Consider the following 17,020-nt stretch of genomic DNA (forward strand, 5'->3'; position numbering starts at 1 on the left):
ATTATCCCTGGTGACAACATACTTTATAGTTACTGTACCAAGGGGAAACCAATTCACCTCCTAACTCCCCAAGCATTGGCTGTGCAAAACATAATTTATTTGTTCATCCTGATATTAACTTAACAAAAATTTTAGTTTATGCCCTCGGCGTTGGAGATGCAATAATAAGAAAGACACAGTTTCTTCCCTTATAGAAAGGGAGACAGAAAATTAAATTATAATGGATTCAAAGAAGGATAATTCATAAAGAATACATAATTCTTCTTAGGATGGCCAGAGAAAGGGCTGGTGTTTTGGCAAAGGGTTGTGAAAAGATGCAATTAAAACTTTTTAAACAAGGGAGAAGAGTGGCCAGATTTGTGATTTAGAAAGACCTTATTGGCTACAATGTAAATAATTGAATAGAGGATGACAAGAGTGAAAGCCAAGAATATCTTTTGAAGTTTTTCAGGTCTTTGATGACAATAACCTGGCTGAGGGAGGTGACATTAGGTAAGGAGAGAAAAGAAGAGATTCAAGACCATTTGAGAATAAATTAAGAAGCTTTGATAATTTATTAGATGTGAGGAGTCAGGGAAAGGACAGGACTCAAGAATGACATTCAGATTTTGAGCATCTGGGTAGATGGCCAATCAAGGATATTCAGTAAGTATTTGGATCTATATAATCTGAATGCACAAATATAGACAGTGGAGTAGCCAGCATAGACACGGTGCTATGTACTTCCGTCTGTGATGGGGATTAACAGTTTAGAAAGCAACACAAGTGCTTTTTTAATGGTTGCTAATGGGAAGAATGTGGCAAATTAATAAGAATTCCCCAGGCTTTAAAATTAGCTTTTCACTTTTGTTGGTCTCCAAGAAAATCCTTCATAGAAGAATTAATTAATTTCATGAATTTATTTAAAAAGTAATTACTTAAGAATAATTGTGGAATTATAAAAACTGTTAACCTGTTTGTATGTATATCCTAAATGGGAATATCAATCATACTTAAAAAGCACATTTTTCTTATATTTTTTCATTTTTAATTTATTTAAACACCACATTTTAAAACAATGCATATTTTCAATCTTAGATAATTTGACTATAACAGGAATTCTAAATAGGAAATCACCAAGTGTTCATACAAAAACCACTTATAGCCTCTACTAATTTAGGCTCAGGGTTGGGGGAAGTTCCGTAATAACCAACTATAAGCAGTTCACTTGATTCACTGAAGGCAACCATGAATAGTTATCGTAACTTGCCTGATTAAAAAGTTTCCTGGGCTATGGATGAACAAACTATAGTCAATGAACTTTCAGATAAGATGACTTAATTAATTTTAGCTTATGTTATTTATAATAAACCTTTTCTTAACATTTACTCTAACTCATCATTAGTTTGCTCATGATTTCCCAATGTTTACCTTCAACTCACATTTATCTTTTGAACTCTAAACAAATTGGGTAAAACAATATTTTGAAATATGATTTAAGGTTTCCTCCTCAACATTTTCTTATAATTTTTGCTCTGCCACCAGTTCAGTCATAGTAATTCATTACCTCAGGGGAGGGATGATGCAATAGAAAGCAGAAGTAAATTTGGGGGCTTTTCGATTTCAACAGCCTATCCCTCAAGAGAATATGGGGAAGAATTCAGAACATAAAAATGGATTTGGAAGGATATGTGATAGTCAAAGGGCACAGGTTTTCCATTCTGGAGACGATTCAGTGTCCCTTGGCTGGGAAAGAAAATGAATCAGAGAAGCAAAGAAAGCTGAGATATTGATGCATCCCTGAGAAGGTTTTTTGTGTCTGCCTCTCTCTCATTCACCTCACCACATCCAAGCCAGGACCAGGTCCCAAGGCAGTGGCTGGAATCCTAGTGTAGACAGAAGTTGTTTTTCCCCAGACCCTCTCCAGACTTACAGTACTGCACATCAAGACTTACTAAAAAGCAACATTAATTAAAACAATGAAATATTAGGGTGCCTGGGTAGCTCAGTGTATTGAACATCTGACTCTTGGTGTCAGCTCAGGTCATGATCTCGTGGATCATGGGTTCAAGCCCAAGGTTGGCTCCACACCGACAGCATGGAGGATGCTTGGGATTCTCTCTCTCCCTCCTCTCTGCCCTTCACCTGCTCAAGCTTGCTCTCTCTCTCTCTCTCTGTCTCTGTCTCTGCAATTAAACTACTGGCGCAATTAAAATATCAATATTGGGAAACTTGGGATTTTGCCCCTACCTCAAACCAAAATATCAAGTCCAGGTGGATTATTTATCTAGATGTGAAAGTTAAAACAATAAAGTTTTAAAATGTTTATTTATTTTTGAGAGAGCTAGAGACAGAGAGACAGAGACAGAAGGAGGGAGAGAGAGAGGGAGACAGAGAATCCCTAGCAGGCCCCGCACCATCAGCGCAAAGCCAGACATGGGGCTTTAACTGATGAATGGTGAGAACATGCCCTGAGCTGAAATCAAGAGGTGCTTAATCGACTGAGCCACCCAGGTGCCCCAAAACAATAAAGCTTTTAGAAGATAATATAGGAGAATATCTACACAACCTTAAACTTAGAACAAAGAAAGACTTCTTAAACAACGTATAAACAGCACATAACCTAAAGTAAAATGGTACAGTCCTGATCCTCAAATGGCTTTGGCACAGTCTACAAAGATGCTTTAGCTTCCTTTCAGGTTTTTCCAATTCACGTGGCACACAAATAGCAATCACGGTGGCTAACACATCTTCCAGAAACAACACTACAGCAGTTATTGATATAGATTCTTCAAAGATCTCCTTATCTCATCATTTGCTGTAGCGAAGGCTGATTTTGTAGGTTCAAGGACAAAGGTAATTATTTCAAATCTTTAAGGGAAAAATTTTAAAGCTGTATCAAAGGAGAATTGGGGAAAGGGAAGGCTAATTTTCTGAGATCCAGGAATCCTGTGTTCCATGCTGCCTCTGCTGCTAGCTTAGAAAATATCAGTGTTTCTGGGCTTCATATTCATCCCCAAATGGAGAATGATAATGTCAACTTGTGATCGACTATTCAAAGGATGTGATAAACATAAATGCAGTATTAAAGCTTTGTGAATTCTTCACAGAAAATAAACGCAATGTAAACCCAGCAATGCCATGATTAAAACATGCTTTATCTTCTCTATATTTCTAGACATAACAGTTATTTACACAATCCTTCCAGTACCTAGAAGAGCTTATGCCCACATCATTTCACTTACATCGATTGCTCTATAGAACCCACAGATACCTGTACTTGGATTTCTTGAGTAATAACCACTGCAGCTAATTATAACTTTTTGAGAAAGAAATTTTAAAAACAGTGTCTTCCTCAAATGGGCTACATTTAAAATTCAGTGAATGAAATTTGACAAAAATCCATTAAATTAAGTCAGGGTTATCCAATATTGTATTAGAAAACCTCATCAGTATAATAAAGTAAGAAAAAGAAATAAAGATGTTTGGAATTTCAGATGGTAGGATTGTATCTATAGAAAATCCAAACAAATGTATAACTAAATTATTAAAGCTGATAAGTGAGTTTTACAAGGTTAGTGGATATAAAGTCAATATTGGCAAAAATTAATTGTAATGTTAATACCAGCAGGAAAACATTTAGTTAAATTTGAAATGCAATGCTTTCACAAGAGCATAAAAGCATGAATATGTAGGAATAAATCTCACAAATGATGTTTAAGACCTCTATCCGAAAACCATAATTATCACTGAAATGAATTAACAAAGGCCAAAGTAAATAAAGTAATATATATCTGAAGAAAATAAATCACTGTCTCAAGAAGATATCTGCACTCCCATGTTCACTGCAGCATTATTAACAATAACCAAGACATGGATACAACCTGAGTCCACTGAGAAATAAGAGGATAAAGAAGTTCTGACACACACTCAAACTCTAAGATGAATCAGTTCTGGGCATACAGCGTGGTGACTATAGTTGAAAATACTGTGTTGTATATTTGAAAGTTGCTAACAAAGCAGGTCTTAAAAGTTCTTACCACACGCGCACGCGTACACACACATATGTAACTGTAGGGTGATGGGTGTGTTAGCTAACCTTAGTTTGGTAACAATTTTGCAATGTATATGTGTATCAAAATGTCACCATGTACACTTTAAATGTAATGTTATAAGTTAAATTATATCTGAATAAACCCAGGTGGGCGGAATTCTGTCCCTTAAAGATTTGAAATAGTTACTTCTGTCCCTGAAACTTCAAAGTCAACTTTCACTACAGGGACTAATTAGATCCAGAGGTTTTCAAAGACTCTGTATCACAGCAGCTACAGTGTTGCTTACTATAAGATGTCTTTACCCACAGTGATTGCTATATGCGTGCCCAGTGCAATGGAAAAGTCTGAGAAACAGCTAAAAGCCAAGGCCATTTGAGGATTTGTGGTTGTATTATTAGTTGCTAAACATGTTTGAATCTCTATCACACTCACAGTTAGCTTTAAGCATTTCCTTCAGAAAGTTCTTCTCCATCGCTCACTGATTCCAAGCACACTTGGCTGCTGCCTGTGTAATGAATGCTATTGTTTCTTAATTTTTTCTGCTTGTTTGGTGAAACTGCTTCAAGGTTGCTGTAAAACGTTTTCTGACACTCCATTTCTGCTCTTGGTACATGACATACAGAGTCCTGTCGTAAAATTGTAAAATATTTGGTATCTGTAAGTTTTGAGGAAGCTCATGGCAGGAATTATATTGACAGCTTCAAATGTGAATTTTGAGCCCAATTCTAATTATAAATTTGACATTTTGCTGTTGTTTAAAAACTTCCTTTCTTTTGGTTTTATATTTTCATTTGACCTCCTTTTTTTTTTTTTTTTTTTTTAACTCAAAGCAAATTAGTGCTGTGGTGATGTCTTCCCAGGAAGGAGACTCCCCACAGAATGCATACTGCAGCTACATCAAGCACGGCACATGAAACCACAGAAACTAGGGATACCGTTAATCTGGGTGGGAGGTCTGGCTCTAAAAAGCCAAAGAAGTCTTCTACTCTCACTTATGGTTTTATGTATCAGCATGAACCAAGAGCCAAGGTGATTTGGGTTTCTATTTTCAGTGTATAATTTGGTTCCTTGAGATGATATTGAACTACTTATATAACAAACATACAGACATTGAATCAATACAACTTTGCTATAGCTGTTGTTGCTGTGTTACTATGTTGGAAAAAAAAAGTTGTGTGTTGGAATCTTCTTTTTTTAAAGTTTATTTATTTATTTTGAGAGAGACAGAGAGAGACAGAGAGAGAGAGAATGGGCAGCAGAGGGGCAAAGAGAGGGAGAGAGAGAAATCCAAGCAGGCTCCGTGCTGTCAGTGCAGAGCCCGAGGTGGGGCTCAATCACAGGAACCAAAACATGAGAACATGACCTGAGCCAAAATCAAGAGTTAGTTAGACACTTAACTGACTGAGCCACCCAGGTGCCCCAGATTGGAATTTTCAAAAATGTAATTCTAGGGCAACAACCAGGTGACAACATCAGGCAATATTTATCAACCCCTTATTTTTATCATTGTGCTATACTGTGATACAGCATGTTATCAGTACAAAATGCTTTCCCTCTGGGGTTCACACCTGACAGTGATTTCTAGGGAACCCAACAGGATTGTGTTCCACTGGCCAACTCGCAGGAGAGACCAGAAGACATCTGAAGGAAAGAATTTGAAGTATTAATTTCTAGACTAGGGAGTCTGGCAATTTGGAATACAGTGGAGTGTCTGTCTTGCTAGGGAGGAGCAGGACAGAGGGGGGAAAGGCAGCCAGTGAAAAGGACTGCCAACCATATAAGAAAAGGTAACTTCTAAGAAATTTACCTCCTTTCCCCACTGAAATCAATTATCTGGGTGTTGATGTGAGAGACACAAAGAAGGGTCCTTTACTCACTTATGGTCCCTGAGAAGAGAGGACAGCATGGAGCAAAGCAGAACAGCAGAACATGGACGAACCTTAGAGGTCAGGGGTGGGGGGTGCAAGACCAACTGAGTCTTGAGCAGAGCATTGCAGCTCCCGGGCACTACCTCAGCAGTTAGGGCAGAAAAGGGAAGAGATCGGCTCCCTTATGCATGTGAAGTGTCTGGTGCATGGTAAAGAAAGTCGACCCAGAAAATTACTGTTTGTTGCTGTTCTTCTGTTCCTATTTTCAGTCCCAGGCCAATACGACCTGCGAAATGCAGATTACATAAAAATTGAAATACTCTCTTGAGAAAAAGAAAGGCACACCCTTCAACTTTCCCTTGGCCCATATTCCTTCCTAATTTTCCATCTTCTTAGATAATGTTTCTTATACCTGAAACATCTCTCTACTTCTCTGCTGCCCCCCACCCCATTTAATCGTATCAGTCATGGTATAGAAGCCATGTTAAACTGAATTCTAACTCACATCCTATATCATAGTGTGGATGGTTTGAATTTATTCTTTCATCTGCTTCCCTTATTTGTGTTTCTTTTCCTGGTCAATTTTATCCGTCTGTCAGGTCACCTAATGTAAGGCCTTTGGAGCCACCCCAACTCCTCTTTCAGCCTCACTCTCATTCTGCACATTGCACATTTCCTCTGCTCTCTCACTGGGCTGTACTCCACTCTCAGGCCCTCACAGCCAGCCACACACAGCTCTGCCCTAAACTGCTAACACAGCTTCCTACCTGCAGCCACTATCCCCTCTTCTGTCCTCTGGGAGCTACCAGAATTATGTCTGCAGAATGCAAATCAGATTATGACATTTCTTTATTTTTTTTAAAGTTTATTTATTTACTTTGAGAGAGAGAGAGAGAGAGAGAGAGAAAACATGAGCAGGGGAGGGGCAGAAAGAGAGGAAGAGACAGAGACTCCCAAGCATGCTCCGTGCTGTCAGTGCAAAGCCACACACAGGGCTTGAATCCACAAACCATGAAATCATGACCTGATCCAAAATCAAGAGTCAGACGCTTAACTGACCGAGCCACCCAGGTGCCCCAAATTATGTCATTTCTTTAACTTAAAATTGCCCATGCTTCTACAAAGAACACACTAGATGTTTTTTAAACTGGGAGTGGGGGGATAAAGAGATGCATGATGGCTTTCAAGGAGGTCTAAGAACCCTCTGACACTGCACTCAAGGACTTGTTTTATGAGCATGACGTATGCTTGTCACTAAGTGTCAGCAGATTTCAACAGACCCTCAAAAGTGTCTGTGCTGTGACATGGCCTGTGCTCGCCACCAGGTCAACCAAAGCAGGTGCAGGGCAATGCAAGGGGAAGGAGCACACAGTGCTGAGGGTACCATTGAGTTCCAGAGTCAGACAGTCCTGGGTTCAGTCACCTTGCTGGCTGATCTGGCACATGGGGTAATATCCCTCTTCTCATAGAACTGTTTTAGATATTAACTTTAATAACGATGTAAGGTAACTGGGAAATAATAGACACTCAGCAAATTGTTGCTTCTTCACCATAAATCTTCGGATGTCCAAAGACAAAATATTTGTAAGAACACTACTCTCAACCTCCCTAGCAATAAATCCCTCCTTTATCAGTTGGTGATTTTTGCTTCAAGTCATAAAAGTCCATATCAAATTGGCTACATCATTTAAGGGAATATATTACCTCATGTGGCTCAAAAAGGCTCAGAGAGAGAGTATGCTTCAGGTGCACTTTGTACGAGACTCCACCTCCAGTGTTCTCTTCTACTTGGCTCTGTTCTTCCCTGTGCATCAGATTCTTCTTCGGGCCAGTTTTCCTCGTGGTGACAAAGTGACTACAGCAACTCCAGCCCTCACAACTGCACTTCACACCATCTAGAACAATTAACAGTATTTGCATCCGGGAATTCCCAGCCAAAGTCCGAGATTCCTTTTACTCGGACTGAGATGCCCTCACTGGCCCACCCTGAGTCCACCTCTACCCCTGAGGTTACATCTTTTGCCATAAGCATCTCTCGAGCCAGCTGAATCCACAAAGGGAATTCAGGGCCATTGTGAAGAACAATATTTACAAAATTTAACAATCCATATGACGCAAACAACTAATCTGAACACATACCAGCCCATTCAGAACAGATGTCAGTTGGAAAACAACTGGTATTTCTGGACTGGTGCTCAGAACTGAGTCTCAACTCTGCCTCAGGGGAGGAAAAAGATGTTGGCACCTCTCAGGGATCCTGTGCATACCTACTCAAGAATGAGCTAATCTTCATCATTCTTCACATCGTGCTTTGCAGCTAGAAAATCAGGATTCAGCTTGTGCTACCTGCTAATGGGCTTTGCCTAGAAAACAAGGTAGGAAGAGAGAAAAAAGGCAGTTATGACATCTCCTATTCTCTATAAAGAAATAAATCCACTGGAGAGGAAAAAAAACCCTCTTAACTCTAAAAATGTTTCTAAAAAGTTCTACTTTAACACTTTGGGTTGGTAATTTATACCACTCTCATACACAGAAACACTTAGAAATGCATTACTTCCTTTTAATCATTTCAAGTCATTTTCAAAAGTTTAGCAATCCCGAATCAATTTTTAGTCTACGATAGGAAGACCAATTAACACTGTTTGCTATTGTTTAGTTTCATTTCATATGAAATTATTCACAAATCATTTCTCGAATCCAACCCAGGAATTCAAACTGTTAGCACAAAACAGAGCCTCACATTATGGAGAAACATAACTGGGCAACTTTGCTTCTCCTTTGCCTCTAAATTCTGCTTTTCTCAGCTATGGGTCTGGAAACTTTCCAGATGCCAACAGGGTGGGGGAGTTGTAACACCGGCTTGGCATGTGAACCATACCACAGATTCTTCAGCAAAACGTCAGAGTAATAATGTGAATGTGCTGGAATGTGGGGGGGAGAGTGGCAGCTGGTCTTTAATCTTAGGTAGTATTTTCTTTTGAAAAATCAAATTAAAAAGAGAATGTGTGCCCAGATTAGCTGGTTTGAAAACCCTTGGTTTATCTGAAAGTAGGAAGTAGCTTTAACATGTCTCAGAGGCAAGGATAAATCTGTTACTATTCTGTTTGTTGTAGTCAAAGGATGCAGTTACCGTGGAGGACTTCCACAAGAATAACTTATTTTAGAACTTCACATGAAATATATGAGGAACACATGTCATGGTCCCGTTTCACTCATTCATTTATTTGCTCATTCATTCCATTCAAGAAATGGCTGCTGAACCAAGAACACTTGGTTGTCAGGCAATGTTCCAACTCCTTCAAGGACAGAATACAACCAAATAGGCTAAGTCCTTGCTCTCTTGGAGCCTGTATCCCAGCGCAAGGCGGACGAAAGAACAAATAAATTTTAAAATAGCAAACAAATAAGCACAAATTATATAGAATGGTGATAAATGATATGAAAAACATCAATAGAGTTACTGAATGGAGAGAGGGGTCGGTGGTGAGGTGATACGTGTAGGAGGTCAGGAAAGATCTTGCCTTTGGTTAGAGAATCATGAATGAGTAAGAGAACAAGCCTGCAATATCTGGGCTAGAGTGTTCCAGGCCACAAGAACAGACAGCATGCACAAACCATACAGAGAAGCCTCCCAACACCCCTGTGACATGGGTAGGGCAGGTAATTGAGCCTTGGAGACCCGAGGAAACTGGGATTCAGAGCACTACATAGCAGACCCAGGAATGGAGCTCATCAGTTCAAACTCCCAATCTTTTGTTCTAGAAAGATCAAGCGCTACTTAAGTGCTTTCCGAGATTTTCAGAGTCGCTTTTTAATTGAGACAGTTTCCTCGAATAAAAATTTAAGTGGAATCTCAATTTGTGAAATGGATAAAAATGTAACCCCTAGGGAAGAAGTGAGCAGGAAGTGTTTGCTCATGCCTCATGCCCAGCCCTGGCCCCAGCCCGGGAGGCCTTTCCTCTGAGGATCCTGGGCATCTCCTGCAGGCTCCTTGCACCTCCCTCGGTGCTCCTGACACAACCCTCCGTGCCTGGGGGAAAGAATGCGTGAGAGTGGCTAGTGAAGGATACAGAAGGAAAAACAAATAAACAAGGCATATTACGCCAAGACCAATCGTCTCCATCTGCTTGCAGACCTGCAGAAAATGGCCTTTTATTTTTTTCAAGATCCAGTACAAAGTTTCCTCAGTTTTGCAGGGAGGCAGCATTTGATATCTATTTCTCCACCACAAATTACTCCCAAACTTAGTGATTTAATACATCAAATAGTTATTATGTCTCAGTTTCTGTGGGTCAGGAATCTGGGCACAGTTTATCTGGATCCTCTGACTAACGCCTTCCATGAAGCTAGGATTAATGTGTTGTCATGTCATTTGGGCAGCAGGGATCTCAGAGCTCTGCTGGAGGAGGATCCGCTTCCAGACTCATTCGTGTGCTTGTGCTAAGGTTGAATTTTGTGCAGGTTGTTGGACTGAGGGCCTTAGTGTCTTGCTAGCTGTTGGCTGGGAGCCCTTAGTATCTCGTCACCTGGGTCACTGCACAGGATAGCTCCATACGGCAAGCAGCTGGTTTCGCTCAGAGCGAGAGAGCAGACAGAGAGAGTAGACAAAAGGAAGTCAGAGTGTTTGTGTAGCCTCACTTCCAAGGGACATCCCACCACTTCGCTTATTTTACTCATTAAAAGGGGATCACTGGGCTCAGGCCTCACTCAAGAAGAAAGATTACACAAAGGCGTGAATTCCAGGAGGCAGGGATCTTTGGGGGACATTTTTGAGGCTCCCTACTACAAGAAGGAAAACATAAATTCACATAATCATTAAATGGTTAATATATGCAATAAACTTTTAGTCTTTTTATACATTATTTTACCTTGCTTTACAACAACCAAAAATATGTATGTTGGTGTTTCTTTCATCAGTCGTTTTTAATATGGTGTCCTTGTTCTGTATGCCTTTTTTTTTTCACTCTATGCTAGGAAATAAAACTTTTTTTTGAAAAGACCCTATTCAGAAATTTCTTGCTTACATGATTAGTTATAATTCCACTTCAGTACAGATAGAAACCTTCATTATAGATATTATTAATATTCTTGACATCTTTTCTAGAAGTACAAGGAAAACCTCAGTAAGTGCCCTCAAAAGTACTCACAAGCAAGTTTTGTGGACGAGCTAAAAAATATCCTGGACTATTTCTGTGTTTAATTATCTATGTCATCAATTAGTCTTTCTAAAGTTACCTATAGAATGATGAAGTTGAGTATATTGAAGATGTTTGTCCACCTGTCTGCATTCTTCAACAAACTTTGAAGCATCTTTTTTTTTTAATTTTTCTTAATGTTTACTTATTTTGAGGGAGAGACAGAGTGCGAGCACGGGTGGGTGGAGGGAGATAGGGGACACAGAATCTGAAGCAGGCTATAAGCTCTGAGCTGTCAGCACAGAGCCTGATGCAGGGCTCAAACTCACGAACCACAAGATCGTGACCTGAGCCGAAGTCGGACGCTTAACCAACTGAGCCACCCAGGCGCCCCACCAAACTGTAAGCTTCTGGAGGGACCACTCTTTATATACACAGTGCCTGGCACACACAAGTGCTCTGCAAACATATGCTGAATGAGTGACCAGCAGTGACTTCACAGGGAACCACAAGAAAACTCTGCCAAAATAGCCATATCTAACTAATTAAAATAATTAACAGTCTTTATGTGATAACATCCTTCAGGGAAGAATTCAAGAATTTATATAGCAGATAACAGTTCTAAAGGATCCTAGACATCAGATATCAGCTCCTCCAGTTGGTCCAAAAATATAGGTGAAGAGCTCAGTCAATATAGTCCAGAAGTTACTCTAATGAGTGACATGTATTCTGTGACTCGGCACTTAAAATAGATTGTGAAGACATCAAGAAGGCAGAGTAGAGAGCCTTCCGTCCAACTGCAGCAGAAGCATTTTTAAACAATTTTACGTACTTTATTTACTATTCGTGTTATGGGGATTGAGTGGGATTGGGTGGAGATCCAAGATTAGGTTCCATCTAGATGGCAGTGCTCTTAAAATGTGAGAGGTGGTCAAGGAAGAGGAAATCAAGGGTGGGGAGGTTTAAGGAACTAAAAGAGATGCTGGAGCCAGTGTATCAGTCCAATCAGCAGCAAATTTTCTGTTCTTTCCTCCTCTCTTTCCTGGTTCATTAGAGAGGGCTGGGCGAGGGAACCATACCTGGTTTTTAGCCTCCCAAGTCTCAGATCCTATTTATTATCCTGAGACACTAGCTTCTCTCAGGTTCTTGCTAGGTATTCCCTCTACCTTTACTTTACATTAAAAAAAATTGTGAGGAGGTGGATTTTTGAACTAGCAGAGATGACCATCAATGGCTAAGCTTGGCTTTGCCCTCCAACCACCACTGGCCTCCTTGCTCCTGCTGTGACCCACCTGCCACACACAGGATTTACCCTGAGGCACACCAGTAGTTAAGTTAGGGCTACAAGATGTTTTCTTTTGTTTTGTTTTGCTTTGTTTTTGCTTTTGTTTTTTAGCAACGATTTTTTACAAAAATAATTTTGAAGCAGTCAAATGCAATACACTGCAATGACCTCTGTTTCACAAAGCTTTATCTAACAAACCCCCAGCTGATTTAAATGACCCTCTTCTTTATGCCTTTCCTGCCCTGCGTATCTCTATCCCAGTACTCACCATATTGTACTGTCATCCCTGATTTACTTGTTCCTCTCCCGACTAGGCTGGGACCTTTAGGATCATGGCATATTAGACATGCTGGATGCCACAAGCTCTTAATATTATTTGACTAAAATAGTAAAATAAGAGAGTGAAAGAAATGAGGATTTAATTAGAGGCATCTTTCTTTTTCATTCTAAATCTGTCTATCAACTAAGCTGACTGGGAAAGAGGTAGATGAGAACTTCTGGATGGTCTCTTACTTTAACAAAGTGTTAAGAAGCAACTTCTTCCAACCCCAGCACCACTACCACCAGGCAGGTTTTGTAGGAAGGTTCAAACCCATCACTTTGGAAGCTGTGTGCATTTTGATAAACTGTTATTTGGGCTGAGATTGAATGCAAACTGACCTCCCTGAGCCAACGTAACTGTCACTGTTTATTATCTTATAGAGGGGATTGCATAGTATTTACATTATATAGTATTTACAGTATTACATTCATAGCACTTAAGAAAACTTTGGTGCAAGGCATGGTTTCTCCACTTGGAGTCATGTAATCTTGGTCAGACTATTTAACTGCCTGAGTTTCTCCATTTGTGCAATGGAGGTAACAATAACAATAAGAAGAAATAATATCAACAAACACAGCAACACTTGCTTCTCCCTTGTGATGCAGTTGTGAGGACCAAGGTGATGATGATTGTGCAACTATTTCCTAAACTATAAAGTACAATTTCTGCCAAGAGCCTCTCTGAGAAGCAAACGTAGAAAGCAAGAATTGACTGATCAGAGTGAGTCTGAGATGTTAACAGTCTGTTTGAGGAGAAGGATTTTCCAAAATCATAATGCCTTTATGAGTCAGCACAGGGCTCAACTTCAAACTCTCCTTTCACATATGAATATGCTTTAACTTTATTTCATATTTCATGATGTTGGTGAGGAACAAATTCTGAGTAAACACACCAAGCGCACTCTTATGTCTGGGGCCATTAATGAGTTTTAGCTTCTGGATGTCTCTTAAGATCTTACAAAGACTGAAAGCTCTTGAGTAGAGAAGAATGATTTTAAACAAATAACCCAAAATTACTGCCAACATTCCTAGGTAGAACACTGCATATTTCTACATCAGTAGATGTTATCTGCTTTAGCATGCTATATGCTAGACTTTCACGGCAAAACTTCACAGCTCAGTGTAGGCACATTCTACTGGACCACGAAGACCCACTCTAGCTGGGGTACACCCCATCCCCAAGAGGCCAGCTGTTTCTCAGAAAGGAACCAGAAATCCTGCACCTTCTTAAGATCTTTTTTTTTCTATTGTTTTTCCATAGACTCATTGCAAACAGCTCCTCTGGAAAGAAAAAGTAGAGTGAGATTTCCAGAAGGGAAACTTGTAGCTTAAGAGAGGGGATTTATGCTGTAAGAAGTATGTCTTGAACATACATAGGCAGTTTAAGCACCACCTTTCTTTGACTTCATCTCTCTGAAATGGGCAAAACAATAAGAAATGAGTTTTACTTACGAACACCCCATTGTTAAAAATCAGAACTTAGGAGAATGGGGGAGGTGGGAAAAATGGGTGAAGGGGGTCAAAAGTTACAAACTTCTAGTTATAACATGAGTAAGTCATGAGGATGTAATATATAGCATTGTGACTATAGTTAATAATACTGTATTGCATTTTTGAAAGTTGCTAAGAGAGTAGATATTATAAGTGCTCCTCCCAAGAAAAGAATTTGTAACTATGTATGGTGATGGATGGTAACTAGACTTATTGTGATGATCATTTTGCAAAATACACAAATATCTAATCATTATGTTGTACACCTGAAACTAATATAAGGTAATATGTCAATCATTCCTTGGTTATAAAAAAATGAGAAACTGGTTAACTTTAGCTCATTCTCAAGATATCAGCAGCCACTGACCAGGTTTCCCATTTTTCCAAATCAATCATTATATGTTCTTGTAGCACTATACCTCTCTCCTTCATAATGATTAGCATAGTGGTGATTTTATAGCTCTGTGTGTGACTCCTTTGTTTAAAAGTGCAGGCTCTGGACCCAAATTACATGGATTAAAATTCTGACTCCACCACTTACAAGGCTGGGTGAATAAGCACCTTCCTTTCAGCTCTATACTGCTACTTCTTCATCTGTAGATTGGGGACCATAATGGTCCCTATGTCATAGAGTTGTGAGAATTAAACATACAGAGATAACATATAGAGCCCTTATAACAATCCCCTCCACAGAGTAAGTGCTTCATAGATGTTAACAATTTGTTTTGTTGAATCTCTGACAGCTTCAAGTTTTATGAGAGCAGGCATATCATTGCCTAATATCCATCATAATGTCATATGAAAGAGCCCTTTTAAGTAAACATTTGTTGAATAAATGAATAAACAACCTATTCTGTAAGATTTCATCCAGTTTTACAAGTATTCTGTTTTTGTAGTAACTTCAGAAAATAAAGTAGAAAGCAAAATCAATTGCGGTGGAAAGTGATTCATGAACACTTGACATTTGACCTCAATTACTTCTTAGATTAATACAAGGTAAAATTAATAAAACATTAAACACTGTAGACTAAGGATAGTATTTCTAAAAAACTCATACATACTTGTTAAATTTCCCGTTATAGCTAAACAAACCATTTGCTTTTGGGGGAGGGATGAAAACCATTAGAATACATTTAAAATATTGATACATGATAGCTCCAGAATCTAGTGCTAAAAATTAATGAAAACTGTTAAGATCTATGCTCTCAGTAACTTTCAAATATATAACACAGTATTATTAACTACAGTTAAAGCGTTAAAAATATATCAGCACATGGTTCAGATTGGCCTTGCCTAAAACTGGCTTTGATGACTTCCCTACAAAGAGTTTTCTAGGATAACTACTGAAAAGACCATATTTATTATCATTGAATAAAAAAATATGAGGTGATTTTTTAAAATCCTTGGTTATAACATCTCAAAGAGCAATAACTCAGATGTAAAAGCTGAGAGAAAATGCATCAATATACTAAGGCCATTGTATACAATCCAAAATAAGTGATTAAAAAGAAGTGTGCCTTCAAAAAACCTCCCAAAGGATAATATAATTTTTAAAGCTTTTCCTGAAAGCATCTCCTTTATGTCTTGCCATTTCTGTCAGCAAAGATTAACTGTATAAGCACCATCTTGCTATACTGGAGGAAAGTAGTAGGCAGTTGAGAGATCTGCCTTTCTTGTGACATAATATTAGGGGCTCTGGGAGCACTTCCTTGAAAATAGTGCCTTTCCTTTCTGATTGACAGTCCTAACATTTCTTTAAGGAGTTAAAATCTATTTACTCAATGATTAGAATGAAGACTTAAAACGCAAATACAAGTTAAAATGAAGTGTTGATGACTGATCTGGGCACTTTCTAAATGGGTTTTGATAGGAGACAAAAGAATGGGGAAGAATTTTAGTGCAATAAATAAATTAAATAAGAAAGGGGAGGTTGTTGACCTCAAAGACAAATGTCAACATAATAATTTTGGCCAACCAAACCTCTGATTAAATCTGAAGTTAAAGCCATAAATGCTCCCTGGAAATAAACTTTTTGTTGGAAAAGATCCTTTTTCCTTGCATTTTCTTAGGGTTTCCTTCTACTCTATTATTTTTAATCTACATTATGGAAAATAAAACACAATATTGTTATGGCTTGTCAAAGAAAGTTCACCTCTTTTGCTTCTACTGTTTTTGGCAGAGATGACAGAGCCTCAATAACATAAATAATTTCATTGCATTATTGAAAGCAACAGACAGAAATGACAAGCCATAAATGTTTATTTACTCAATTAATGAATAAATGAATGGATGGATGAATAAAAGAATGATGAGGGAGGAAGCAGAGATACAGTTTTTGGAATGGGTGCAGCTTTCTACATGGGCAGTCACAGAAAGAAAGGCACTAATTTGCAGAAAGGAATTGGCACACAAAGACTATATGTAAGCATTTCTTATTTCATAGTTTTTTTTGGACCGGTGGTAGTTTATACTGGCAAAAAGGGTTTCACTTGTGCTGAAACTTTTCCAGTTTACGGTTTAAGTCTAGAAATAATTTTCTATTTAAGCCATTGGACTAAACAGTGGATAATTAAGAGGATGTCAAAGCTTAGGCATACTGCTAAAGCCACATTCTCAAAGGTCACTGATTATTTCCTGATTTACAAGTTCATTCATCTTTTCTTTATTCCTATCCTCCCTGATCTTTCACAAGAATTGACATTCTTGACTACCCCATCATTGAAGACATCTGTAGTTTCTGCATCACTTCCCTCTCTTGCTCCTACTGACGGCTTCTCTTTCTAGGCTGCCCCCTAATGGTATGTATTGCTTTAGTTTCAGTCTTCTATCCTGCTCTTTTCTATCTTTTCTATTGGAGCTCCCATTTGGCTTCAACTCCATCAATAA

At 38.8% G+C, this 17,020-nt stretch overlaps 2 long non-coding RNA genes across 9 annotated transcripts in view; both read right to left on the minus strand.

Annotated features, from left to right (window-relative positions):
- LOC113599917 (uncharacterized) overlaps positions 1-7,654 on the minus strand; it is a 91,769-nt gene extending 84,115 nt beyond the window's left edge. For all 6 annotated transcript variants that reach the window (XR_008297912.1, XR_008297911.1, XR_008297913.1 and 3 more), the window contains exon 1: positions 7,607-7,654. This is a non-coding gene — a long non-coding RNA (uncharacterized LOC113599917). The remainder of the gene's footprint in view (positions 1-7,606) is intronic.
- A 12-nt stretch (positions 7,655-7,666) lies between these two features.
- LOC106974863 (uncharacterized) overlaps positions 7,667-17,020 on the minus strand; it is a 342,416-nt gene continuing 333,062 nt past the window's right edge. For all 3 annotated transcript variants that reach the window (XR_003420874.2, XR_008297916.1, XR_008297917.1), the window contains 2 exons: positions 8,170-8,265; positions 7,667-7,797 (listed from right to left, as the gene is read on the minus strand). This is a non-coding gene — a long non-coding RNA (uncharacterized LOC106974863). The remainder of the gene's footprint in view (positions 7,798-8,169; positions 8,266-17,020) is intronic.

The sequence above is a fragment of the Acinonyx jubatus genome, chromosome C2 (assembly GCF_027475565.1).
Source record: "Acinonyx jubatus isolate Ajub_Pintada_27869175 chromosome C2, VMU_Ajub_asm_v1.0, whole genome shotgun sequence".
NCBI classification, from domain to species: domain Eukaryota; kingdom Metazoa; phylum Chordata; class Mammalia; order Carnivora; family Felidae; genus Acinonyx; species Acinonyx jubatus.